We start from the raw sequence: 27931 nt of genomic DNA on the forward strand, positions 1-27931 counted from the left end.
TGTCCCACTTGCTATTTATGTGTCTTGGTCTGTTGTATCGGGTGTTATCACTGCCGGTTCTGTTTCTGAGAGGTTGGTAAATGGGGTCCATAGCAATATGTTTGTTGATGGAGTTCTGGTTTGAAGGCCAGGTCTCTAGGAATTCCCGTGTGTGTCTTTGTTTAGCCTGTTCCAGGATGGATGTATTTTCCAAGTCAAACTGGTGTCCCTCTTCGTCTGTGTGGAAGGGCACCAGTGATGGTTGGTCATGTGTTTTGGTGTTTGTGTATCCCGGTGTCTAGTTTCCTGCCCGTCTGTCCGCTGTAACCCAAATCCCTGGGGCAGCAGTGCCAACACTGAGTCACCACTGTGCCCAATCTTTCTGTTTAAAAGGGTATTTTGAGAGACTGGGATATAAAAGTGTGGAAGTTTTACTGTAGCTGGGCAGGACACGAGAGAGATCAGAGCTGAAAATGTGTTGCTGGAAAAGTGCAGCAGGTCAGGCAGCATCCAAGGAGCAGGAGAGTCGACGCTTCGGGCATAAGCCCTTCTTCAGGAATCATGAAGAGATCATGCCTGAAATAGTCTGTATCATTTTGGTGTCTGTATCTAAGAAAGGAGCTTGAAGCAGTTTAGATAAGGTCCATTCACCGGATGGACTGGATGAGAGTGGGGCATTACGGTTTTGAGGAAGGGTTGATTCGGCTGACCATGTACGATTAGAGTCTAAAGGACCAAGAAAGGATTTTATTAAGACTTATAACAATCACGAGGGAAGGTGGGCATTAAAAAGGATCGTTCCCCATTTAGGAGATTAGAAATAGGTGGCATAGTTTAGAAATAAGGGAGGAGGAGGATTCATAACTCTCCACCCAGGCAGCATCCTGGTGGATCTCCACTGTACCCTCTCCCGTACAGTCAGATTCCTCCTATCATGCAGATTCTAGAACTGTACACCATACTGCAGCGGGGCCGAACTAATGTCTTAGACAGTTCCAGAATGACCTCCCTACTCTAAAGCTGGATACCTCGGTTAAGAAAGGCAAGTATACCACATGCCTTCCTAACTACTTTATCTACGTGTTCGAATACCTGAAGGGACCAGTGCACATACACAAACATCCCTATATCCTCTGTGTTTCCCAAGGCCTGACTGTTGATCTAGATTGAATTCCATTTGCCACTGATTAGGCCATTCGATCCATCTACATCCTCCTGTAATCTAAGACTGCCCTCCTCCTTCTTTATCAGTTTTAATAACACCTGCAAACTTAATGGTTAAGCCTTCTGTGTTCAAGTGAGGGATGGCACGGTGGCTCAGTGGTTAGCACTGCTACCTCACAGCATCGGAGACCCAGGTTCGATTCCAGCCTCAGGTGACTCTCTGTGTGGAGTTTGCAAATTCTCCCCGTGTCTGCGTGGGTTTCCTCCGGGTGCTCCGGTTTCCTCCCACAGTCACAAAGATGTGCAGGTCAGGGTAAATTGGCCAAGCTAAATTGCCTATAGGTTAAGTGCATTAGTCAGAGGGAAATGGGTCTGGGTGGGTTACTCTTTGGTGGGTCAGTATGGACTGGTTGGGCCGAAGGGCCTGTTTCCACACTCTCGGGAATCTAATCTAATCATTATTTCTATAAACTGTAAACCGCAAGGCCCCAACACTGATCCCATGTGGAATCCCACTGGACACAGACGTCTATTTCGAAGAACAGGCTTTAACCTTTCCCCTCTACTCCCCAAAACTCAGTCAATCGTGGATCCAACTGGGCAATGTCCTTGTATCTGATGAGTCCTCACCTTCCTGTCAGTCTCCCATGTATGACCTCATCCAAGCCTTTACTGAAATCCAAGGAAATGACATCAACAGCACTGTCCCCATCTCCACACCTGGTCATCTCTTCCGTAAATTAAATCAAGTTTTTTTAGATTAGATTAGATTACTTACAGTGTGGAAACAGGCCCTTCGGCCCAACAAGTCCACACCGACCCACCGAAACGCAACCCACTCAGACCCATTCCCAACCCACTCAGAGCCCCCTAGAGCCAGCCAGACCCATTCCCCAACACCTAACACTGTGGGGTAATTTAGCCTGGCCAATTCACCCTGACCTACACAGTTGGTCAGAAAAGACCGACCCTTTTAGCAAAACCATGTTGACTGCTCTTGATTAATCCCTGTTTCTCCAAATGCAGATTAATTCTGTCCACCAGAAATACTTCCAATCATCCTCCCGTCCACTGAGATGAACCTGCTCAGCCTGGTTTATCCCTTACTCCAGCTTCATGGCTAATTCCTTGTCCCCTTGTCCACCCAGATCCGTGCAGGCTAGTAACAGGGCACTCTGACAGGCTGGAAGGTAGTCAACAGATCGCCCTACTCTACATGTCAAACTCCAGGTAGCAGTGAGTGGAATCTAACTGAGAGGGACGTGGGGGTCACTGGCTGGGCCAACATTTATTGCCTGTCCCTAGTTGCCCCTTGGGAAGGTGCCTTCTGAGACGATGTCCTGGAGAAGGTGAGCTGTCCTTCTTGAACCACTGAAGTAAATGTGCTGCAGATAGACCCACCATGTCCCTGAGGGACGGCGTTCCAGGAGTCTGACCCAGTGACGGCAAAGGAACGACAATATCTTTCCAAGTCAGGATGGGGAGTGGCTTGGAGGGAACTTGCAGGGGGTGGTGTTCCCGTGGATCTACCGCCCTTGTCCTTCTAGAGGGAAGTGGTCATGGGTTTGGAAGATACTGTCTAAGGATCTTTGGTGAATTTCTGTAGCGCATCTTGTAACTAGTACACACTGCTGCTACTGAACGCCTGGGGTGGAGGGAGGGGATGTTTGTGGATGTGGTGCTAATCAAGTGAGCTGCTTTATCCTGGATGGTACCAAGTTTCTTAAGTGTTGGGGCTGCACCCGCCCAGGCAAGTGGGGAGGATTCCAACTGGGCCTTGTAGATGGTGGACAGTCACAAATACAGGAAGGGGACAGTGTGACAATCAATCTTCAGGCTTTGGGAATGGCAGGAGCCTGGGAGATGTAAAGTAAGGAGTCTTATATCGACACAACGTACATTAATTTACAGCTCAGTTTGGATAAGTTATCTCAAGAGAGATACACAAAGGCGATTACAGCACGTGGAATCAGAGGCATTGGGGCAGGATAGAGAGCACGTTAATAACGAGCCAGAAAACAGGGAATGACAGCTCACGGATGGGCCAGAGGAGTGAGTGTCCAACAGGGATTGGTGCTGGGATCACGGCTCATCACCATTCACATCAGTAGCTTCGAGTTCAGAGTTTTGATTAGATTAGATTACTTAGTGTGGAAACAGGCCCTTCGGCCCAACAAGTCCACACTGACCCGCTGAAGCACAACCCACCCATACCCCTATTCACCTCAATCGCACATCTTTGGACTGTGGGAGGAAACCGGAGCACCCGGAGGAAACCCACGCAGACACGGGGAGAACGTGCAAACTCCACACAGTCAGTCACCTGAGTCGGGAATTGAACCTAGGTCGCTGGCGCTGTGCCACCGTGCCGCCCCAAAGTTCAGTTTCCAAACTTGCCAGGTGTCCAGCTGCAGACAGCACAGCCAAAATACAGGCGAATATTAATGCACTCATTGGGAAATAGAAGTGTTGTTGTCATCAGGTGTCATTGGGAAATAGAAATGCAGCTAGGTCAGTGTGATGGTGCGACTATAGCCCATAGCTTTCCTGGAGATTGGTGTGTAAACGGGATTGGGAAACGAATGAGGTTCAGAGACTGGTGCTGGAAAAGCACAGCAAGTCAGGCAGCATCCGAGGAGCAGGAGCAGCGACGATTTGGGCCCTTCATCAGGAATGAATTGAATGGGTCAGGTATTACAGATTCCCCATTTAATAATGGAATACCAACCCAGATTACTAATGAAGTCATCTTTCGCTCAATTTCTATCCCTCACGGATTGAAACTGATGTTAGAAGCTAAAAACTTTGATTTATGAGCCAGTTTATAACCATCAGCCATTGCAGCTGCTGTTTTAACTCTCTGCTCTTCCAAATGACTTTCTTCTGGAAGTGAATATTTGAAATCCTCCAAAATGATCATCTCTCTCGGAGCGCCAGAAGTTAGATCTATTTTCACTCTAATTGCCAACCTCTAAAGTTCAAATTCTCTCTTCCTTTCTTCTCTCTGTCTTTTCCCTCTGTTTTATATTGGGAATTCCAACTGGTTCATTTCCTCACCTGCAACTGAATTTTAGACGTTTCCAAAATTTCCGATGGCATTTCGGGCGATGTTAACTGTCGAGGTGTTGCGGAACTTCTCTCCCGGGTTTGCGCAGACAGAGACAACCCCAACTCGAGCTGGTCGGAAGACTCCAAATGCTTTTGTAAAACTCCCAAAGTCACTTCTTCCAACCCCCGGTAAACTCCCAGTGACCGAAAGGGGCCATTATTACACAAAGCACACCCAGTTTAAACCAACCAAATTCAACTCCTGAAACAAAAGCCACTAACATTAGCCACTCGCTTCCTTTGAGCCCAACAGTCCTAAACCCAGCTTGGAATTATAGAACATTACAGTGCAGTACAGGCCCTTCGGCCCTCGATGTTGTGCTGACCTGTCATACCAATCTGAAGCCCATCCCACCTACACTATTCCATGTACATCCATGTGCTTGTCCAATGATGACTTAAATGTACTTAAAGTTGGCAAATCTACTACCTTTGCAGGCAAAGCATTCCATACCCTTACTGCTCATTGAGTACATGCCCTTTGACCCTCAGTGTTGAGCCAACCTGTGAAACCAATCTGAATTGGAGATGCCGGTGTTGGACTGGGGTGTACAAAGTTAAAAATCACACCACACCAGGTTAGAGTCCCAACAGGTTTAATTGGAAGCACTAGCTTTCGGAGCGACGCTCCTTCATCACAACCACCCACATCCCCCTGATGATGGAGTGTCGCTCTGAAAGCTAGTGTGCTTCCAATTAAACCTGTTGGGACTCTAACATGGTGTGGTGTGATTTTAAACCAATCTGAAGCCCATCTATCCCACACTATTCCATTTTCATTTTCAAATTATAGATTCGATTCCCGACGAGAGACTCCAAAATATTTTAAGAAGATTCGACCCGAACTTTTGCTGAGTTTAAAGGCAAGTGTGAAGTGCTGTGTTCCAGATGCAATGTGACAGGTCAAACTACTTGACATTAAACAAAAATTTATTTAAACACGTCGGTTTAAATACAAACAAAAGAAAGAGGAATTTAGAATAACTTAACTGTTGGAAAACTGAACTGAATAATGGATACAGTACCTATTACTAATTAACTGATTCACTATAGTAACATCCTCCCCCCCCAACTCTATTTTGATTTAGTCCCTGCCCTCCCCTTCACTGTTTTGATCACACAGCATTGCCCTTTGATGTGAAGGGCACTGCTGGTCATTGGCCACTCGCCTGTTTCCTTTCTTCCTGGTGGTGGAAACTGAATAAAGATTCATGCACTTTGTGTCTCTCACTGTGTCCCACACACACACACAACATGGGTGCTGGGGAAAATATAAGCACTACCGCAGTTAGGTGGTTGTGTGAGGGGTAAAGTTGAAAAAAAAAGTCAGAAGAAAAAAAAATACCCAGTAGATTTAGAGTCTCCACAGTTTAGATCACTGAAGAAATAAACATAGAGTGACAACCTCCTGATGAAGGAGCGTCGCTCCCAAAGCTAGTGCTTCCAATTAAACCTGTTGGACTATAACCTGGTGCTGTGTGATTTTTAACTTGATAGTAACATCCTATAGGAACACCATGGGCAAAAGGTACAACACCTGGTTATAATCCAACAGGTTTAATTGGAAGCACACTAGCTTTGGGAGCGACGCTCCTTCATCAGGTGGTACCAGTCAGACACAGATTCTCACACACCGCTCTCCAATCCAGGAGGGACAAAAAAAACAAGAGAAAATTCAGAGAAATTGTGAAATATTCACTGACGCCTCCAGCTGTTTTGAGACCTCAGTGCCTTCTGCTTAAAACGAAACCGACCGCCTCTGTGAGAGCTGGCTCTGCCCAGCCTGCTCCCAACGGAAAAGAAACCCCACGGTCACACCATGTGGCTTTACTTTCTCAGAGACAGCTTCCCACTTCTGCTTGACAACCATCCTTCAAACAAAAGGACAAAAAAACTTAATCACATCAGTACAATGTTTGTGGGCGGCACGGTGGCACAGTGGTTAGCACTGCTGTCTCACAGCGCCTGAGACCCGGGTTCAATTCCCGACTCAGGCGACTGACTGTGTGGAGTTTGCACGTTCTCCCCGTGTCTGCGTGGGTTTCCTCCGGGTGCTCCGGTTTTCTCCCACAGTCCAAAGATGTGTGGGTCAGGTGAATTGGCCATGCTAAATTGCCCGTAGTGTTAGGTAAGGGGTAAATGTAGGGGTATGGGGGGGTTTCGCTTCGGCGGGTCGGTGTGGACTTGTTGGGCCGAAGGGCCTGTTTCCACACTGTAAGTAATCTAATCTAATGTCAAGTGGTGTTGTCCGAGGCAGTAACTTTTCAAAGAACCTCCAACTATTATTGAATCTTCAGCTGTTGATATGAAGCTGAACCAAGCGATATGATTACGTTGGTATCGTTCGTGGATTGAATTTACTAAAGTGGGGGCAGTGGTGACGAGATTGGAAGGGAGTGTGGTGTCTCTGCAGTTCTGGGGGTCTGGAGGTTTGGGTCAGAGTGTGGGCACTAGGAGGAGCAGCGTGCGGGAGGGGACTTACCTACTACACGCTGATCCAAGAGGCAACCCCAATATTTCGCTTCATCGGTTCGTGGTTCAGATTGGATGGAAATGACCATGGCTCAGGCAGAGAACGCTTCAAATGAGACAGAGCACCTGCTCCTGGTGTGGCAGAAAGGAGGAGAAGATGTCAGGGACAGTCGAGGGGACAGATAGGGGATAAACCTTAGCAGGAGGAGAAAGTGAGGTCTGCAGATGCTGGAGATCAGAGCTGAAAATGTGTTGCTGGAAAAGCGCAGCAGGTCAGGCAGCATCCAAGGAGCAGGAGAGTCGACGTTTCGGGCATAAGCCCTTCCTCAGGAATGAGGAAAGCATGTCCAGCAGGCTAACCTTAACAGCCAAGAGTCAGGGGCCAAGAGGCAATGTTGTGGCAACATTAAGATCACCTCCTTGTGGCCAGAATTGGAGAGGGCAGCGATGGGAGCAGTGTTGAGGTAGAACACAACATGAGATTCTGCTGAGGGTCTTTGAGAAACTTGGATTCAAAGTGAAAAGCAGGACCAGGAAAGGTAGTCATTTCTGGATGACTGCCTGTGCCCTGTACACATTGGCATGAGAACAAGGAGCACATGGATTTAAATATGTGACCAGGCATGAAGTGTGGAAGATGGGGTTTAAATTCACAGGCAAAGGCAGCAGCACTGGCAAAAATAAAAGGCTCTGTTGTGGTGGACTGAATGAAAACTGGTGAATGGTTTGTGTGATACTGACCAGAATACCTTGTGTTGTGTCTCAGAGCTGAGCAACAATATCTGTTTAAGGGGCACACTCATAATATCATCATTGAATCATAGTGTTGTCCAAATGGTAGAAAACTCTCAGTCTCCATCTTACTGAGCTCCGTCCTCTTGAAGCATAGCATGCTGTGGGCAGGAAACGAGAGCACATCCCAATTGTTTACCTCGAAGCCAGACAGACATGTGTCTGTCAGTAAATACCAGGAACTGTAACAAAAGCTTCCCTGAACTCTTCAGTTCGACATGACACATGTCTCATGGTTATGTACAACAGAAAAAGATCACCATGCAGGTTGGCAGCAATCACATCTCAGTGTTCGGTCGAGAGCTTTAAACTGATAAAGAATAAGTCAGAATAAGTTTATAAGTTGGCAGAGGAAGAAGTCAAGGCTTGAGAACAGAGTAATTTATGCAAAACAACCAGATTGTGTCAGGAAGGGCGAGAGTTTAACAACGGTGCAGGAACACAGTGACTGAAATCAGAGCAGGGCAAGACAGGAACAGCAGCAGCATCTGCATGGAGTGCTATAGAACAGGGGGCCTAATGACACAGAGGGAGGGGAAGGGCTTTGATGTGGTGTCCAGGAATACCTGAGGATTGGGAATGTTACAAATCGAGACTAAGAAATCGACAAAGAGACAGAAATTATATTGGGGGAGAGAAGCAGCAGGAAATGTAAAATTTACACAAATTAATAAGAAGAACAGGAAATGCAAGAGAGGATGTGTGACATGTCAGGGCCAAGACAGGGGAGAGAGATCAGGCACTGACCTCCAGTCAGGGAGGGCAGGGGAAATCAGGGGAGGGGGAAGGGGAACCATTGGGTTAAGGAAGGGGATGGAGGGATGGAGGAGAGTGGTAATGAAGGGATGGAGAGATGGAGGAGAGTGGGAATGAAGGGATGGAGTGATGGAGGAGAGTGGTAATGAAGGGGATGGAGGGATGGAGGAGAGTGGTAATGAAGGGGATGGAGTGATTGAGGAGAGTGGTAATGAAGGGATGGAGGGATGGAGGAGAGTGGGAATGAAGGGATGGAGTGATTGAGGAGAGTGGTAATGAAGGGATGGAGGGATGGAGGAGAGTGGTAATGAAGGGATGGAGTGATGGAGGAGAGTGGTAATGAAGGGATGGAGTGATTGAGGAGAGTGGTAATGAAGGGATGGAGGGATGGAGGAGAGTGGTAATGAAGGGGATGGAGTGATTGAGGAGAGTGGGAATGAAGGGATGGAGTGATTGAGGAGAGTGGTAATGAAGGGATGGAGTGATTGAGGAGAGTGGTAATGAAGGGATGGAGGGATGGAGGTGAATAGTAATGAAGGGATGAAGAGATGGAGGAGAGTGGTAATGAAGGGATGGAGTGATTGAGGAGAGTGGTAATGAAGGGATGGAGTGATGGAGGAGAGTGGTAATGAAGGGATGGAGGGATGGAGGTGAATAGTAATGAAGGGATGAAGAGATGGAGAAGAGTGGTAATGAAGGGATGGAGGGATGGAGGAGAGTGGTAATGAAGGGATGGAGTGATTGAGGAGAGTGGGAATGAAGGGATGGAGTGATTGAGGAGAGTGGTAATGAAGGGATGGAGTGATTGAGGAGAGTGGGAATGAAGGGATGGAGTGATGGAGGAGAGTGGTAATGAAGGGATGGAGTGATGGAGGAGAGTGGTAATGAAGGGATGGAGGGATGGAGGAGAGTGGTAATGAAGGGATGGAGTGATGGAGGAGAGTGGTAATGAAGGGGATGGAGTGATTGAGGAGAGTGGTAATGAAGGGATGGAGTGATTGAGGAGAGTGGTAATGAAGGGATGGAGTGATGGAGGAGAGTGGTAATGAAGGGATGGAGTGATTGAGGAGAGTGGGAATGAAGGGATGGAGTGATTGAGGAGAGTGGTAATGAAGGGATGGAGTGATGGAGGAGAGTGGTAATGAAGGGATGGAGTGATGGAGGAGAGTGGTAATGAAGGGGATGGAGTGATGGAGGAGAGTGGGAATGAAGGGATGGAGTGATTGAGGAGAGTGGTAATGAAGGGATGGAGTGATGGAGGAGAGTGGTAATGAAGGGATGGAGTGATTGAGGAGAGTGGTAATGAAGGGATGGAGTGATTGAGGAGAGTGGTAATGAAGGGGATGGAGTGATGGAGGAGAGTGGTAATGAAGGGATGGAGGGATGGAGGAGAGTGGTAATGAAGGGATGGAGTGATTGAGGAGAGTGGTAATGAAGGGATGGAGTGATGGAGGAGAGTGGTAATGAAGGGATGGAGGGATGGAGGAGAGTGGTAATGAAGGGATGGAGGGATGGAGGTGAATAGTAATGAAGGGATGAAGAGATGGAGAAGAGTGGTAATGAAGGGATGGAGGGATGGAGGAGAGTGGTAATGAAGGGGATGGAGTGATGGTGGAGAGTGGTAATGAAGGGGATGGAGTGATGGTGGAGAGTGGGAATGAAGGGGATGGAGTGATGGTGGAGAGTGGTAATGAAGGGGATGGAGTGATGGTGGAGAGTGGGAATGAAGGGGATGGAGTGATGGTGGAGAGTGGTAATGAAGGGGATGGAGAGATGGTGTAGCAATGGAGGGCAGCATATTGAAATGGAGTGATAATGAGGGGCACGTTATTGGAGGCGGAGAGTCACAGAGGTGCGGAGTATTGGAGGGCCGATTAATGGAGGGGATGGGAAATGTCTGGCAGGGTTATGCCCGGGCAGGCTAACAGAGAATATTTCGTGTTATTATGTCAATGGAAGAGAATTGGATCAGAGATTGTGTCGAAGCAGGAGTGTGATTACACCAAGGGCTTGTGGGTAACCGGACCCACACACACGCCACCCCAACCTTACTGTTAGAGCCCTGTGTGAGGACCCTCCGTGTCTGCACCCCCACCTTCCATTGCTGGATGCAAATCGCTCCAATGGGTCTCATTTGACTGGCCTGCTTTATGGGAAAGATCGCTGGCTAAAATTCCCAATCCTTTCCCTGTTGGGAAAGAGCACCAAGGTGGAATTGTTCTGAGACACTGTCTGTTGCGTCTTATCCAGGAGAACCTCCCGCCCTCTCCCTGCCCAATCCACACAGGGCCAAAGAATCCAACGGTCAGGCTCTAGTGGGAATGAGGAACTTAAGCTAATTCACATGAATAGTGGGAAATGGATGGCTCTGAAAGTTGGCCAATCCCAGATGACCAATGTCCGAGAGTCTTAGAAAAGATGGTGGCAGAGCTAGTTGGCATCATGATTTTTTCTCCCAGAATTCTCCCAGAGTGGTCACAACAGCAACAAGTTCGTTGAACAAGGAGGTTGGGAGGTAACAGGCTCATAGCCTGGGGAGCAGGAGTCCAACGCTTCCATGGCACTGGGGGAGTTAGTTTCCATAGATACAGAACTGGCTTGAAAATATGAGGCAAAAGGTAGTGGCGGAGGGTTGTTTTTCAGACTGGAGGCCTGTGATCAGTGGAGTGCCACAAGGATCGGTGCTGGGCCCTCTACTTTTTGTCATTTACATGAATGATTTGGATGTGAGCATAAAAGGTACAGTTAGTAAGTTTGCAGATGACACCAAAATTGGAGGTGTAGTGGACAGTGAAGAGGGTTACCTCAGATTACAACAGGATCTGGACCAGATGGGCCAATGGGCTGAGAAGTGGCAGATGGAGCTTAATTCAGATAAATGCAAGGTACTGCATTTTGGGAGAGCAAATCTTAGCAGGACTTATACACTTAATGGTAAGGTCCTAGGGAGTGTTGCTGAACAAAGAGACCTTGGAGTGCAGGTTCATAGCTCCTTGAAAGTGGAGTCGCAGGTAGATAGGATAGTGAAGAAGGTGTTTGGTATGCTTTCCTTTATTGGTCAGAGAATTGAGTACAGGAGTTGGGACGTCATGTTGTGGCTGTACAGGACATTGGTTAGGCCACTGTTGGAATATTGCGTGCAATTCTGGTCTCCTTCCTATCGGAAAGAAGTTGCGAAACTTGAAAGGATTGAGAAAAGATTTACAAGGATGTTGCCAGGGTTGGAGGATCTGAGCTACAGGGAGAGGCTGAACAGGTTGGGGCTGTTTTCCCTGGAGTGTCGGCGGCTGAGGGGTGACCTTGTAGAGATTTATAAAATCATGAAGGGCATGAATAGGGTAAATATGCAAAGTCTTTTCTCTGGGGGGAGGAGTCCAGAACTAGAGGGCAGAGGTTAAGGGTGAGAGGGGAAAGACTTAAAAGAGAGCTAAGAGGCAACGTTTTCATACAGAGGGTGGTGCGTGTATGGAATGAGCTGCCAGAGGATGTGGTGGAGGCTGGTACAATTACAACATTTAAAAGGTATTTGGATGGGTATGTGAATAGGAAGGGTTTGGAGGGATATGGGCTAGGTGCTGTTAAATGGGATTAGATTAATTTGGAAGATCTGGTCGGCATGGATGAGTTGGACCGAATGGTCTGTTTCCATGCTGTCCATCTCTATGACTATGTGCATGTAACTCAGATCTCTGTGAGGCTGCTCTCCACAACAGTGACAATAAAATTATTATTATTACCTACAGAAGCCAGGTCAGTGTAACTCCGGACCCACAGCTGCACTGTTGAATCTTCAATGACTTCTGTTCAGGGACAACGAGGGATGGGGAGGTCATGCCATGACAGATTTTTAACTAATACATGGAGATGAATAGTGGGCTCCTTCAAGGAGCCCCTACAGGCACAATGGGCTGAATGGCTTCCATCTGTACAGTCAGGCTCCATGATTCTACAATCAGTTGTGTGGAGGCACTGGCACAGTGGGAATCCAGAGCACCAGGGTACAGGGATTTGGATCCTACCATGGCTGCTGGTGAGGTTTGTCATTGGAATGGGAAGCTGGTGTGATGGTGACCACGTGATCACTGACAGTTCCCCTCTTGGAAGGGAATCCTCTGCCCTTACCTGCTCTCACTAACATCTGACTCCTGAGCCACGACGGTGGCACTCGCCCTGACATGGTCGAGGGAGCCACTCAGGTCAAAGGTCAGTTATTGGTGGGCACCAGTACCAGGGACTCGCGAACCCCATGTGAACAGAAATGTCAGTCTGAATATGTGGACACTGTCTATTCACCCCAGTCAGTGTGCTGGTTATGGTCAGAGTATTCATGCTACAATGGGAGTAATGTTGTTACAGTGATCCTGTTACACCGTTACAGTGGGCACAATCTAGTGACAATGTTACAGTGGGAGCGGTCTTGACAGAGTGTTATAGTGGGACCCATCATTTTACAATGTACCACTGAGGGGATCTTCTTGTTACAGTGACACACTGGGAGCGTTATGTTTACAATGTTACAGAGATCGATATTGCTACAATGCAACAGTCAGAGCGATCTGCTTAGTGTTAAATTTGGGCATGATCTTCTTTCGTGGGAATGATGTTGTTACAGTGGGACAATCCTGTTATAGTGTTCCAGTGGGAGCAGTCTTGTTATAATGTTACAGTGGAGACAATCTTGTTATTGTGTCGCAGTGTCAGTGATTCCAATAAAGTGTTACATTGTGAGCAGTCTTGTTACAGTGAGAGTGATCTTGTTGGTGTGTTATACTCGGAGTGAACTTGTGACAAGGTGATGGTGACAGGGATCCTGTTACTGAGTTACAGTGGGAGCCATTTGTTACAGTAGGAATGATCATGTTACAGTATTACAGTGAGAGTAATTTTGTTACAGTGTGAGTGATGTTGTTACAATGTTACAGTGGGAGCAATGCTGTTATAATGGAAGTGATCCTGTTACTCTGTTACAATGTGAGTGATCCTATTACAGTGTTACAGTGAGAGTGATCTTGTTATAATGTGACAGTAGGAGCAACATTTTTACAATGTTACAGGGTGAGCAATCTTGCTACACTGTGAGAGATCTTGTTTCAATGTTACAGTGGGAGTGATCTTGTGACAGTGTTACAATGAGGGTGATCCTGTTAAATTAGATTGGATTCCCTACAGTGTGGAAACAGGCCCTTTGGCCCAACCAGTCCAGACTGTCACTGTCTACCCTATCTAACCCTCTGATCATCTTGTATGTCTCTATCAAATCCCCCCTTAACCTTCTTCTTTCCAGTGAGAGCAGATCCAAGTCTCCTTCCCTCCAGACCAGGCAACATCCTGGGAAATCTCCTCTGTACCTTTTCCAATGCTTCCACATCCTTCCCAAAATATGGGGACCAGAACTATACACAATATTCCAAGTGTGGCCGCACTAGCATTTTGTACATTTGCAACATGATATTGTGGTTCCAGAACTCAATCCCTCTACCAATGAAACCTAACACACCTTATGCCTTCTTAACAGTACGACCCACCTGGGTAGAAACTTTTAGAGATCTATGTACATGGACTCCAAGATCCCTCTGCACACTCACACTACCAAGAATCTTTCCATTGACCCAGTACTCTGCCTTCCTGTTATTCTTCCCAAAGTGTATCACCTCACATTTAGCTGCATAGTGGGTGGCACGGTGGCACAGTGGTTAGCACTGCTGCCTCACAGTACCTGAGACCCGGGTTCAATTCCCACCTCAGGCGACTGACTGTGTGGAGTTTGCACGTTCTCCCCGTGTCTGCGTGGGTTTCCTCCGGGTGCTCCGGTTTCCTCCCACAGTCCAAAGATGTGCTGGTCAGGTGAATTGACCATGCTAAATTGCCCGTAGTGTTAGGTAAGGGGTAAATATAGGGGTATGGGTCGGTTGCACTTCGGCGGGTCAGTGTGGACTTGTTGGGCCGAAGGGCCTGTTTCCACACTGTAAGTAATCTAATCTAATCTAAACCCCATTTGCCATCTCTCAGCCCAGTTCTGCAGTTTATCCAAGTCCCCTTGCAACCTGTAACATTCTTCCACACTGTCCACCACTCCACTGACTTTAGTGTCGTCTGCAAACTTACTAATCCATCCACCTATGCCTGTGTCTAAGTCATTTATAAATATCAAACAGCCAGTGGTCCCAAAACAGGTCCTTGTGGCACAGCACTATGTTTGTCACAATGTTACAGTGAGAGTGCTTCTGTTAGAGTTACAGTGGGAGCAATCTTGTTAGAGTGGAAGCAATGGTTTTACAATGTTACAGTGAGAATAATTGTGTTACAGTGAGAGCGATCCTGTTACAATGTTACAATAAGAGCGATCTTGTTACTGTGTTACAGCGAGGTGGGTTTGTTACAATGTTACAGTGGGAGCGATCTTGTGGCAGTGTCACAACAAGCGTAATCCTGTTACAAAGTTACAGTGGGAGCAACGCTGTTACAGTCAGAGCAATCTTCTTACACTCCTAAAGTGGGACTGATCTTGTTATAATATTACAGTAGGAGAGATGTTGTTACAGTGGGAGCGATCTTGATACAGTGTTATTATGAGATCAATTTTGTTCCTGTGTTACAGTAGGTTGGGTTTGTTACAACAATAAAGTGGGAGTGATCTTGTTCCAGTGGGAGTGATCTTGTTACAGTTTTATATTTGGACCACAATTCTTTCAATGTTACAGTGAGAGTGATCCTGTTACAGCAGTTTTGTTACAGTGTGACAGTGAGAGTGATCTTATTAATACATTACAGTGAGAGTAAACTTGTTAGTGTGTTACAATGGGAGTGATCCTGTTACAGTGTCACAGTGGGAGTGGTGTTTTTACAATGTTACAGTGAGAACAATCTAGTTACAGTGTCAGTGATCTTGTTACGCTGATTCAGTGGGAGTGGTCACAACTGATCCTGTTACAAAGTTAAAACTCACACAACACCAGGTTGTAGTTGGTTTAATTGGAAGCACACCAGCTTTCGGAGCGACGCTCCTTCATCAGGTGATAGTGGAGGGCTCGATCTTAACACAGAATTTATAGCAAACATTTGCAGTTTGATGTAACTGAAATTATACATTGAAAAGTTGATGGTCTGTTAAGCCTTTCATCTATTAGAATGTAGTGATAGTTTCACTTCTAACTATAATACAATAGTTACAATAGGAATGATCTTGTTACAGTGTTACAGTGGGAGCAATCTTGACACAATATTACAGAGGGAGGGATCTTGTTACAGAGATACAGAGGGAGGGATCTTGTTACAGAGATACAGAGGGAGGGATCTTATTACAGAGATACAGAGGGAGGGACTTTATTACAGAGTTACAGAGGGAGGGATCTTGTTACAGAGATACAGAGGGAGGGATCTTATTACAGAGATACAGAGGGAGGGACTTTATTACAGAGTTACAGAGGGAGGGATCTGTTACAGAGATACAGAGGGAGGGACTTTATTACAGAGTTACAGAGGGAGGGATCTTGTTACAGAGATACAGAGGGAGGGACTTTATTACAGAGTTACAGAGGGAGGGACTTTATTACAGAGTTACAGAGGGAGGGATCTGTTACAGAGATACAGAGGGAGGGATCTTGTTACAGAGATACAGAGGGAGGGATTTTATTACAGAGTTACAGAGGGAGGGACTTTGTTACAGAGTTACAGAGGGAGGGATCTTGTTACAGAGTTACAGAGGGAGGGACTGTATTACAGAGTTACAGAGGGAGGGACTTTATTACAGAGTTACAGAGGGAGGGATCTTGTTACAGAGTTACAGAGGGAGGGACTTTATTACAGAGTTACAGAGGGAGGGATCTTGTAACAGAGTTACAGAGGGAGGGACTTTGTTACAGAGTTACAGAGGGAGGGACTTTGTTACAGAGTTACAGAGGGAGGGATCCTGTTACAGAGTTACAGAGGGAGGGACTTTATTACAGAGTTACAAAGGGAGGGATCTTATTACAGAGTTACAGAGGGAGGGATCCTGTTACAGAGTTACAGAGGGAGGGATCTTGTTACAGAGTTACAGAGGGAGGGACTTTATTACAGAGTTACAGAGGGAGGGACTTTATTACAGAGTTACAGAGGGAGGGATCTTGTAACAGAGTTACAGAGGGAGGGACTTTATTACAGAGTTACAGAGGGAGGGACTTTGTTACAGAGTTACAGAGGGAGGGATCTTGTTACAGAGTTACAGAGGGAGGGACTTTGTTACAGAGTTACAGAGGGAGGGACTTTATTACAGAGTTACAGAGGGAGGGATCTTGTAACAGAGTTACAGAGGGAGGGATCTTGTTACAGAGTTACAGAGGGAGGGACTTTATTACAGAGTTACAGAGGGAGGGACTTTATTACAGAGTTACAGAGGGAGGGACTTTGTTACAGAGTTACAGAGGGAGGGACTTTATTACAGAGTTACAGAGGGAGGGACTTTATTACAGAGTTACAGAGGGAGGGATCCTGTTACAGAGAAACAGAGGGAGGGACTTTATTACAGAGTTACAGAGGGAGGGACTTTATTACAGAGTTACAGAGGGAGGGATCTTGTTACAGAGTTACAGAGGGAGGGACTTTATTACAGAGTTACAGAGGGAGGGATCTTGTTACAGAGTTACAGAGGGAGGGACTTTATTACAGAGTTACAGAGGGAGGGATCCTGTTACAGAGATACAGAGGGAGGGACTTTGTTACAGAGTTACAGAGGGAGGGATCCTGTTACAGAGATACAGAGGGAGGGACTTTGTTACAGAGTTACAGAGGGAGGGACTTTATTACAGAGTTACAGAGGGAGGGACTTTGTTACAGAGCTACAGAGGGAGGGATCTTGTTACAGAGTTACAGAGGGAGGGACTTTATTACAGAGTTACAGAGGGAGGGACTTTGTTACAGAGTTACAGAGGGAGGGACTTTATTACAGAGTTACAGAGGGAGGGATCTTGTTACAGAGTTACAGAGGGAGGGACTTTATTACAGAGTTACAGAGGGAGGGATCTTGTTACAGAGTTACAGAGGGAGGGACTTTATTACAGAGTTACAGAGGGAGGGATCTTGTTACAGAGTTACAGAGGGAGGGACTTTATTACAGAGTTACAGAGGGAGGGATCCTGTTACAGAGGGAGGGACTTTATTACAGAGTTACAGAGGGAGGGATCTTGTAACAGAGTTACAGAGGGAGGGACGTTATTACAGAGTTACAGAGGGAGGGATCCTGTTACAGAGTTACAGAGGGAGGGACTTTATTACAGAGTTACAGAGGGAGGGATCCTGTTACAGAGTTACAGAGGGAGGGACTTTGTTACAGAGTTACAGAGGGAGGGACTTTATTACAGAGTTACAGAGGGAGGGATCTTGTTACAGAGTTACAGAGGGAGGGATCTTGTTACAGAGTTACAGAGGGAGGGACTTTATTACAGAGTTACAGAGGGAGGGATCTTGTTACAGAGTTACAGAGGGAGGGACTTGATTACAGAGTTACAGAGGGAGGGACTTTATTACAGAGTTACAGAGGGAGGGATCCTGTTACAGAGTTACAGAGGGAGGGACTTTATTACAGAGTTACAGAGGGAGGGACTTTATTACAGAGTTACAGAGGGAGGGATCTTGTTACAGAGTTACAGAGGGAGGGACTTTATTACAGAGTTACAGAGGGAGGGACTTTATTACAGAGTTACAGAGGGAGGAATCCTGTTACAGAGATACAGAGGGAGGGATCTTGTTACAGAGTTACAGAGGGAGGGACTTTGTTACAGAGTTACAGAGGGAGGGACTTTATTACAGAGATACAGAGGGAGGGACTTTGTTACAGAGTTACAGAGGGAGGGATCTTGTTACAGAGTTACAGAGGGAGGGATCCTGTTACAGAGTTACAGAGGGAGGGACTTTATTACAGAGTTACAAAGGGAGGGATCTTATTACAGAGTTACAGAGGGAGGGATCCTGTTACAGAGTTACAGAGGGAGGGATCTTGTTACAGAGTTACAGAGGGAGGGACTTTGTTACAGAGTTACAGAGGGAGGGACTTTATTACAGAGTTACAGAGGGAGGGATCTTGTAACAGAGTTACAGAGGGAGGGACTTTATTACAGAGTTACAGAGGGAGGGATCTTGTTACAGAGTTACAGAGGGAGGGATCTTGTTACAGAGTTACAGAGGGAGGGACTTTGTTACAGAGTTACAGAGGGAGGGACTTTATTACAGAGTTACAGAGGGAGGGATCTTGTAACAGAGTTACAGAGGGAGGGATCTTGTTACAGAGTTACAGAGGGAGGGACTTTATTACAGAGTTACAGAGGGAGGGACTTTATTACAGAGTTACAGAGGGAGGGACTTTGTTACAGAGTTACAGAGGGAGGGACTTTATTACAGAGTTACAGAGGGAGGGACTTTATTACAGAGATACAGAGGGAGGGACTTTGTTACAGAGTTACAGAGGGAGGGACTTTATTACAGAGTTACAGAGGGAGGGACTTTATTACAGAGTTACAGAGGGAGGGATCCTGTTACAGAGAAACAGAGGGAGGGACTTTATTACAGAGTTACAGAGGGAGGGACTTTATTACAGAGTTACAGAGGGAGGGATCTTGTTACAGAGTTACAGAGGGAGGGACTTTATTACAGAGTTACAGAGGGAGGGATCTTGTTACAGAGTTACAGAGGGAGGGACTTTATTACTGAGTTACAGAGGGAGGGATCCTGTTACAGAGATACAGAGGGAGGGACTTTGTTACAGAGTTACAGAGGGAGGGATCCTGTTACAGAGATACAGAGGGAGGGACTTTGTTACAGAGTTACAGAGGGAGGGACTTTATTACAGAGTTACAGAGGGAGGGACTTTGTTACAGAGCTACAGAGGGAGGGATCTTGTTACAGAGTTACAGAGGGAGGGACTTTATTACAGAGTTACAGAGGGAGGGACTTTATTACAGAGTTACAGAGGGAGGGATCTTGTTACAGAGTTACAGAGGGAGGGACTTTATTACAGAGTTACAGAGGGAGGGACTTTGTTACAGAGTTACAGAGGGAGGGACTTTATTACAGAGTTACAGAGGGAGGGATCTTGTTACAGAGTTACAGAGGGAGGGACTTTATTACAGAGTTACAGAGGGAGGGATCTTGTAACAGAGTTACAGAGGGAGGGACTTTATTACAGAGTTACAGAGGGAGGGATCCTGTTACAGAGTTACAGAGGGAGGGACTTTATTACAGAGTTACAGAGGGAGGGATCCTGTTACAGAGTTACAGAGGGAGGGACTTTGTTACAGAGTTACAGAGGGAGGGACTTTATTACAGAGTTACAGAGGGAGGGATCTTGTTACAGAGTTACAGAGGGAGGGATCTTGTTACAGAGTTACAGAGGGAGGGACTTTATTACAGAGTTACAGAGGGAGGGACCCTGTTACAGAGATACAGAGGGAGGGACTTTGTTACAGAGTTACAGAGGGAGGGACCCTGTTACAGAGTTACAGAGGGAGGGACTTTATTACAGAGTTACAGAGGTAGGGATCTTGTTACAGAGTTACAGAGGGAGGGACTTTATTACAGAGTTACAGAGGGAGGGACTTTATTACAGAGTTACAGAGGGAGGAATCCTGTTACAGAGTTACAGAGGGAGGGACTTTATTACAGAGTTACAGAGGGAGGGACTTTATTACAGAGTTACAGAGGGAGGGATCTTGTTACAGAGTTACAGAGGGAGGGACTTTATTACAGAGTTACAGAGGGAGGGACTTTATTACAGAGTTACAGAGGGAGGAATCCTGTTACAGAGATACAGAGGGAGGGATCTTGTTACAGAGTTACAGAGGGAGGGACTTTATTACAGAGATACAGAGGGAGGGACTTTATTACAGAGTTACAGAGGGAGGGATCCTGTTACAGAGTTACAGAGGGAGGGACTTTATTACAGAGATACAGAGGGAGGGACTTTATTACAGAGTTACAGAGGGAGGAATCCTGTTACAGAGTTACAGAGGGAGGGACTTTATTACAGAGTTACAGAGGGAGGGACTTTATTACAGAGTTACAGAGGGAGGGATCTTGTTACAGAGTTACAGAGGGAGGGACTTTATTACAGAGTTACAGAGGGAGGGATCCTGTAACAGAGTTACAGAGGGAGGGATCTTGTTACAGAGTTACAGACGGAGGGACTTTATTACAGAGATACAGAGGGAGGGACTTTATTACAGAGTTACAGAGGGAGGGACTTTATTACAGAGTTACAGAGGGAGGGACTTTACTACAGAGTTACAGAGGGAGGGACTTTGTTCCAGAGTTACAGAGGGAGGGACTTTATTACAGAGTTACAGAGGGAGGGACTTTGTTACAGAGTTACAGAGGGAGGGATCTTGTTACAGAGTTACAGAGGGAGGGATCCTGTTACAGAGTTACAGAGGGAGGGACTTTATTACAGAGTTACAGAGGGAGGGATCTTATTACAGAGTTACAGAGGGAGGGATCCTGTTACAGAGTTACAGAGGGAGGGATCTTGTTACAGAGTTACAGAGGGAGGGACTTTGTTACAGAGTTACAGAGGGAGGGACTTTATTACAGAGTTACAGAGGGAGGGATCTTGTAACAGAGTTACAGAGGGAGGGACTTTATTACAGAGTTACAGAGGGAGGGACTTTGTTACAGAGTTACAGAGGGAGGGATCTTGTTACAGAGTTACAGAGGGAGGGACTTTGTTACAGAGTTACAGAGGGAGGGATCTTGTTACAGAGTTACAGAGGGAGGGACTTTATTACTGAGTTACAGAGGGAGGGATCTTGTAACAGAGTTACAGAGGGAGGGATCTTGTTACAGAGTTACAGAGGGAGGGACTTTATTACAGAGTTACAGAGGGAGGGACTTTGTTACAGAGTTACAGAGGGAGGGACTTTATTAAAGAGATACAGAGGGAGGGACTTTGTTACAGAGTTACAGAGGGAGGGACTTTATTACAGAGTTACAGAGGGAGGGATGCTGTTACAGAGATACAGAGGGAGGGACTTTATTACAGAGTTACAGAGGGAGGGACTTTATTACAGAGTTACAGAGGGAGGGATCTTGTTACAGAGTTACAGAGGGAGGGACTTTATTACAGAGTTACAGAGGGAGGGATCTTGTTACAGAGTTACAGAGGGAGGGACTTTATTACAGAGTTACAGAGGGAGGGACCCTGTTACAGAGATACAGAGGGAGGGACTTTGTTACAGAGTTACAGAGGGAGGGATCCTGTTACAGAGATACAGAGGGAGGGACTTTGTTACAGAGTTACAGAGGGAGGGACTTTATTACAGAGTTACAGAGGGAGGGACTCTGTTACAGAGTTACAGAGGGAGGGATCTTGTTACAGAGTTACAGAGGGAGGGACTTTATTACAGAGTTACAGAGGGAGGGACTTTATTACAGAGTTACAGAGGGAGGGATCTTGTTACAGAGTTACAGAGGGAGGGACTTTATTACAGAGTTACAGAGGGAGGGACTTTGTTACAGAGTTACAGAGGGAGGGACTTTATTACAGAGTTACAGAGGGAGGGATCTTGTTACAGAGTTACAGAGGGAGGGACTTTATTACAGAGTTACAGAGGGAGGGATCTTGTTACAGAGTTACAGAGGGAGGGACTTTATTACAGAGTTACAGAGGGAGGGATCTTGTAACAGAGTTACAGAGGGAGGGACTTTATTACAGAGTTACAGAGGGAGGGATCCTGTTACAGAGGGAGGGACTTTATTACAGAGTTACAGAGGGAGGGATCTTGTAACAGAGTTACAGAGGGAGGGACTTTATTACAGAGTTACAGAGGGAGGGATCCTGTTACAGAGTTACAGAGGGAGGGACTTTGTTACAGAGTTACAGAGGGAGGGACTTTATTACAGAGTTACAGAGGGAGGGATCTTTTTACAGAGTTACAGAGGGAGGGATCTTGTTACAGAGTTACAGAGGGAGGGACTTTATTACAGAGTTACAGAGGGAGGGATCTTGTTACAGAGTTACAGAGGGAGGGACTTTATTACAGAGTTACAGAGGGAGGGACTTTATTACAGAGTTAGAGGGAGGAATCCTGTTACAGAGTTACAGAGGGAGGGACTTTATTACAGAGTTACAGAGGGAGGGACTTTATTTCAGAGTTACAGAGGGAGGGATCTTGTTACAGAGGGAGGGACTTTATTACAGAGTTACAGAGGGAGGGACTTTATTACAGAGTTACAGAGGGAGGAATCCTGTTACAGAGATACAGAGGGAGGGATCTTGTTACAGAGTTACAGAGGGAGGGACTTTATTACAGAGTTACAGAGGGAGGGACTTTATTACAGAGTTACAGAGGGAGGGATCCTGTTACAGAGTTACAGAGGGAGGGACTTTATTACAGAGTTACAGAGGGAGGGACTTTATTACAGAGTTACAGAGGGAGGGATCTTGTTACAGAGTTACAGAGGGAGGGACTTTATTACAGAGTTACAGAGGGAGGGATCTTGTTACAGAGTTACAGAGGGAGGGATCTTGTTACAGAGTTACAGAGGGAGGGACTTTATTACAGAGATACAGAGGGAGGGACTTTATTACAGAGTTACAGAGGGAGGGACTTTATTACAGAGTTACAGAGGGAGGGATCCTGTTACAGAGTTACAGAGGGAGGGACTTTATTACAGAGTTACAGAGGGAGGGATCTTGTTACAGAGTTACAGAGGGAGGGACTTTATTACAGAGTTACAGAGGGAGGGATCCTGTTACAGAGTTACAGAGGGAGGGACTTTATTACAGAGTTACAGAGGGAGGGACTTTATTACAGAGTTACAGAGGGAGGGATCCTGTTACAGAGTTACAGAGGGAGGGACTTTATTACAGAGTTACAGAGGGAGGGACTTTATTACAGAGTTACAGAGGGTGGGATCCTGTTACAGAGTTACAGAGGGAGGGACTTTATTACAGAGTTACAGAGGGAGGGATCCTGTTACAGAGTTACAGAGGGAGGGACTTTATTACAGAGTTACAGAGGGAGGGACGTTATTACAGAGTTACAGAGGGAGGGATCCTGTTACAGAGTTACAGAGGGAGGGACTTTATTACAGAGTTACAGAGGGAGGGACTTTATTACAGAGTTACAGAGGGAGGGATCCTGTTACAGAGTTACAGAGGGAGGGACTTTATTACAGAGTTACAGAGGGAGGGATCTTGTTACAGAGTTACAGAGGGAGGGATCTTGTTACAGAGTTACAGAGGGAGGGACTTTATTACAGAGTTACAGAGGGAGGGATCCTGTTACAGAGTTACAGAGGGAGGGACTTTATTACAGAGTTACAGAGGGAGGGATCTTGTTACAGAGGGAGGGACTTTATTACAGAGTTACAGAGGGAGGGACTTTATTACAGAGTTACAGAGGGAGGGATCTTGTTACAGAGGGAGGGACTTTATTACAGAGTTACAGAGGGAGGGATCTTGTTACAGAGTTACAGAGGGAGGGACTTTATTACAGAGATACAGAGGGAGGGACTTTATTACAGAGTTACAGAGGGAGGGACTTTATTACAGAGTTACAGAGGGAGGGATCCTGTTACAGAGTTACAGAGGGAGGGACTTTATTACAGAGTTACAGAGGGAGGGATCTTGTTACAGAGTTACAGAGGGAGGGACTTTATTACAGAGTTACAGAGGGAGGGATCCTGTTACAGAGTTACAGAGGGAGGGACTTTATTACAGAGTTACAGAGGGAGGGACTTTATTAGAGTTACAGAGGGAGGGATCCTGTTACAGAGTTACAGAGGGAGGGACTTTATTACAGAGTTACAGAGGGAGGGACTTTATTACAGAGTTACAGAGGGTGGGATCCTGTTACAGAGTTACAGAGGGAGGGACTTTATTACAGAGTTACAGAGGGAGGGATCCTGTTACAGAGTTACAGAGGGAGGGACTTTATTACAGAGTTACAGAGGGAGGGACTTTATTACAGAGTTACAGAGGGAGGGATCCTGTTACAGAGTTACAGAGGGAGGGACTTTATTACAGAGTTACAGAGGGAGGGATCTTGTTACAGAGTTACAGAGGGAGGGATCCTGTTACAGAGTTACAGAGGGAGGGACTTTATTACAGAGTTACAGAGGGAGGGATCTTGTTACAGAGGGAGGGACTTTATTACAGAGTTACAGAGGGAGGGATCTTGTTACAGAGTTACAGAGGGAGGGAGTGATCTTGCGGAGGGGAAGTGGTTTTGCTGATGAGGAGATGGTGTGAGGGGTTGTGACTGTGCCTCTCTCTCTGGGTGTGTGTTTCTAGAAGCACTTTCGTTCCTGTTCGCGAAGTTTTTGTCAATGTGGCGGCTCCGGGGCTGAGGAGCGCTCACCGTGCGGCAGGTAGGCAGTGTCAGCCCCGCTCTGTCCCGGTCACCGGGGACTGGGAGCAGGGCCGGGGGGGGGGAAGAGTGTGCAGCCTGGGGGGGGGGGGGGGGGGGGAGCGAGAGTGTGCAGCCTGGGGGGGGGGAGCGAGAGTGTCCAGCCTGGGGGTGGGGAGCGAGAGTGTCCAGCCTGGGGGTGGGTGGGGGGGGGGAGCGAGAGTGTGCAGCCTGGGGGTGGGGAGCGAGAGTGTGCAGCCTGGGGGTGGGGAGCGAGAGTGTGCAGCCTGGGGGTGGGGGGGGTGGGAGCGAGAGTGTGCAGCCTGGGGGTGGGGAGCGAGAGTGTGCAGCCTTGTGGTGGGGGGGGGAGAGCGAGAGTGTGCAGCCTGGGGGTGGGGAGCGAGAGTGTCCAGCCTGGGGGTGGGGGTGGGGGGGGGGGAGCGAGAGTGTGCAGCCTGGGGGTGGGGAGCGAGAGTGTGCAGCCTGGAGGGGGGTCGGGGGAAGAGTGTGCAGCCTAGGGGGGGGGGAGCGAGAGTGTGCAGCCTGGGGGTGGGGGCGGGGAGCGAGAGTGTGCAGCCTGGGGGTGGGGAGCGAGAGTGTGCAGCCTGGAGGGGGGTCGGGGGAAGAGTGTGCAGCCTAGGGGGGGGGGAGCGAGAGTGTGCAGCCTGGGGGGGGTAGCCCGAGGTTCCAGGCCAGGAGCTGGGCACACCCTCCGCTCCCACCGGACTGCCTGCTCCATGGGCTGCTCACCCTGAAACACTGGGTCCGCACTCACACAGGGACACCGAGCTGAATGGGGCAGTCAGTGCGGAACAACACACAGGCAACTCACTCTCTGCTCCTCTCCAGGCTCACTGACCCACTCTCCGTCTGTCTGTCTACACTTAACATTCACTCACTCTCCCTCCCTATTACCCTCCCTCTGTGTCTCTATTACCCTCCCCCAGTGTCTCTCTATTACCCTCCCCCTGTGTCTCTGTATTGCCCTCCCCCTGTGTCTCTGTATTACCCTCCCCCTGTGTCTCTCTATTACCCTCCCCCTGTGTCTCTGTATTACCCTCCCTCTGTGTCTCTATTACCCTTCCCCTGTGTCTCTATTACCCTCCCCCTGTGTCTCTATTACCCTCCCCCTGTGTCTCTGTATTGCCCTCCCCCTGTGTCTCTGTATTACCCTCCCCCTGTGTCTCTGTATTACCCTCCCCCTGTGTCTCTGTATTACCCTCCCCCAGTGTCTCTGTATTACCCTCCCCCAGTGTCTCTATTACCCTCCCCCAGTGTCTCTGTATTACCCTCCCCCAGTGTCTCTATTACCCTCCCCCAGTGTCTCTATTACCCTCCCCCAGTGTCTCTATTACCCTCCCCCAGTGTCTCTGTATTACCCTCCCCCTGTGTCTCTATTACCCTCCCCCTGTGTCTCTATTGCCCTCCTCCTGTGTCTCTATTACCCTCCCCCTGTGTCTCTGTATTACCCTCCCCCTGTGTCTCTATTGCCCTCCTCCTGTGTCTCTATTACCCTCCCCCTGTGTCTCTGTATTACCCTCCCCCTGTGTCTCTATTACCCTCCCTCTGTGTCTCTATTACCCTCCCCCTGTGTCTCTGTATTACCCTCCCCCAGTGTCTCTATTCCCCTCCCCCTGTGTCTCTGTATTCCCCTCCCCCTGTGTCTCTGTATTCCCCTCCCCCAGTGTCTCTGTATTCCCCTCCCCCAGTGTCTCTGTATTGCCCTCCCCCTGTGTCTCTGTATTACCCTCCCCCAGTGTCTCTGTATTACCCTCCCCCAGTGTCTCTGTATTCCCCTCCCCCTGTGTCTCTGTATTACCCTCCCCCTGTGTCTCTGTATTACCCTCCCCCAGTGTCTCTGTATTCCCCTCCCCCCGTGTCTCTGTATTCCCCTCCCCCCGTGTCTCTGTATTACCCTCCCCCAGTGTCCCTCTATTACCCTCCCTCTGTGTCTCTATTACCCTCCCTCTGTGTCTCTGTATTACCCTCCCTTTGTCTCTCTCTATTACCCTACCCCATGTCTCTCTATTACCCTCCCCCTCTGTCTCTGTATTACCCTCCCCCTGTGTCTCTGTATTACCCTCCCCGTGTCTCTATTACCCTCCCCCCCGTGTCTCTATTACCCTCCCCCCCGTGTCTCTATTACCCTCCCCCTGTGTCTCTGTATTACCCTCCCCGTGTCTCTGTATTACCCTCCCTCTGTGTCTCTGTATTACCCTCCCCCTGTGTCTCTCTATTACCCTCCCTCTGTGTCCCTCTTTCCCTCCCCCTGTGTCTCTGTATTACCCTCCCCCTGTGTCTCTGTATTACCCTCCCCCTGTGTCTCTGTATTACCCTCCCCCTGTGTCTCTGTATTACCCTCCCCCGTGTCTCTGTATTACCCTCCCCCTGTGCCTCTCTATTACCCTCCCTCTGTCTCTCTCTATTACCCTCCCTCTGTCTCTCTCTATTACCCTTCCCCTGTGCCTCTGTATTACCCTTCCCCTGTGCCTCTGTATTACCCTTCCCCTGTGCCTCTGTATTACACTCCCCCTGTCTCTCTCTATTACCCTACCCCTGTGTCTCTCTCTCTATTACCCTCCCCCGTGTCTCTGTATTACCCTCCCTCTGTGTCTCTATTACTCCCCGTGTCTCTGTATTACCCTCCCCCCGTGTCTCTGTATTACCCTCCCCCTGTGTCCCTGTATTACCCTCCCCCTGTGTCCCTGTATTACCCTCCCCCTGTGTCCCTCTATTACCCTCCCCCAGTGTCTCTGTATTACCCTCTCCCTGTGTCTCTGTATTACCCTCCCTCTGTCTCTCTCTATTACCCTACCTCTGTGTCTCTCTCTCTATTACCCTCCCCCTGTGTCTCTATTACCCTCCCCGTGTCTCTGTATTACCCTCCCCCTGTGTCTGTATTACCCTCCCCCTGTGCCTCTGTATTACCCTCCCCCTGTGCCTCTGTATTACCCTCCCCCTGAGTCTCTGTATTACCCTCCCCCTGTGTCCCTATTACCCTCCCCCGAGTCTCTGTATTACCCTCCCCCTGTGTCTCTGTATTACCCTCCCCCTGTGTCTCTCTATTACCCTCCCCCTGTGTCTCTGTATTACCCTCCCCCTGAGTCTCTGTATTACCCTCCCCCGAGTCTCTGTATTACCCTCCCCCTGTGTCTCTGTATTACCCTCCCCCTGTGTCTCTGTATTACCCTCCCCCTGTGTCTCTGTATTACCCTCCCCCTGTGTCCCTATTACCCTCCCCCTGAGTCTCTGTATTACCCTCCCCCTGTGTCCCTATTACCCTCCCCCTGTGTCTCTCTATTACCCTCCCCCTGTGTCTCTATTACCCTCCCCCTGAGTCTCTG

At 47.8% G+C, this 27931-nt stretch overlaps 1 protein-coding gene across 4 annotated transcripts in view; it reads left to right on the forward strand.

Annotated features, from left to right (window-relative positions):
- The window catches only part of LOC132826021 (torsin-4A-A-like), an 87055-nt gene that overhangs the window by 44934 nt on the left and 14190 nt on the right, over positions 1-27931 (forward strand). For 2 of the 4 annotated variants that reach the window (XM_060841735.1, XM_060841741.1), the window contains exon 1: positions 24443-24609. The exons of 1 other annotated variant lie outside the window; for it this stretch is intronic. The gene's annotated coding sequence lies outside the window, so the exon portion shown is untranslated. Of the gene's footprint in view, positions 1-24434; positions 24610-27931 lie in introns of those variants that run through there. One more of the 4 variants, XM_060841736.1, reaches the window with a different exon arrangement.

The sequence above is a fragment of the Hemiscyllium ocellatum genome, chromosome 21 (genome assembly GCF_020745735.1).
Source record: "Hemiscyllium ocellatum isolate sHemOce1 chromosome 21, sHemOce1.pat.X.cur, whole genome shotgun sequence".
In the NCBI taxonomy this organism is placed as follows: Eukaryota; Metazoa; Chordata; class Chondrichthyes; order Orectolobiformes; family Hemiscylliidae; genus Hemiscyllium; species Hemiscyllium ocellatum.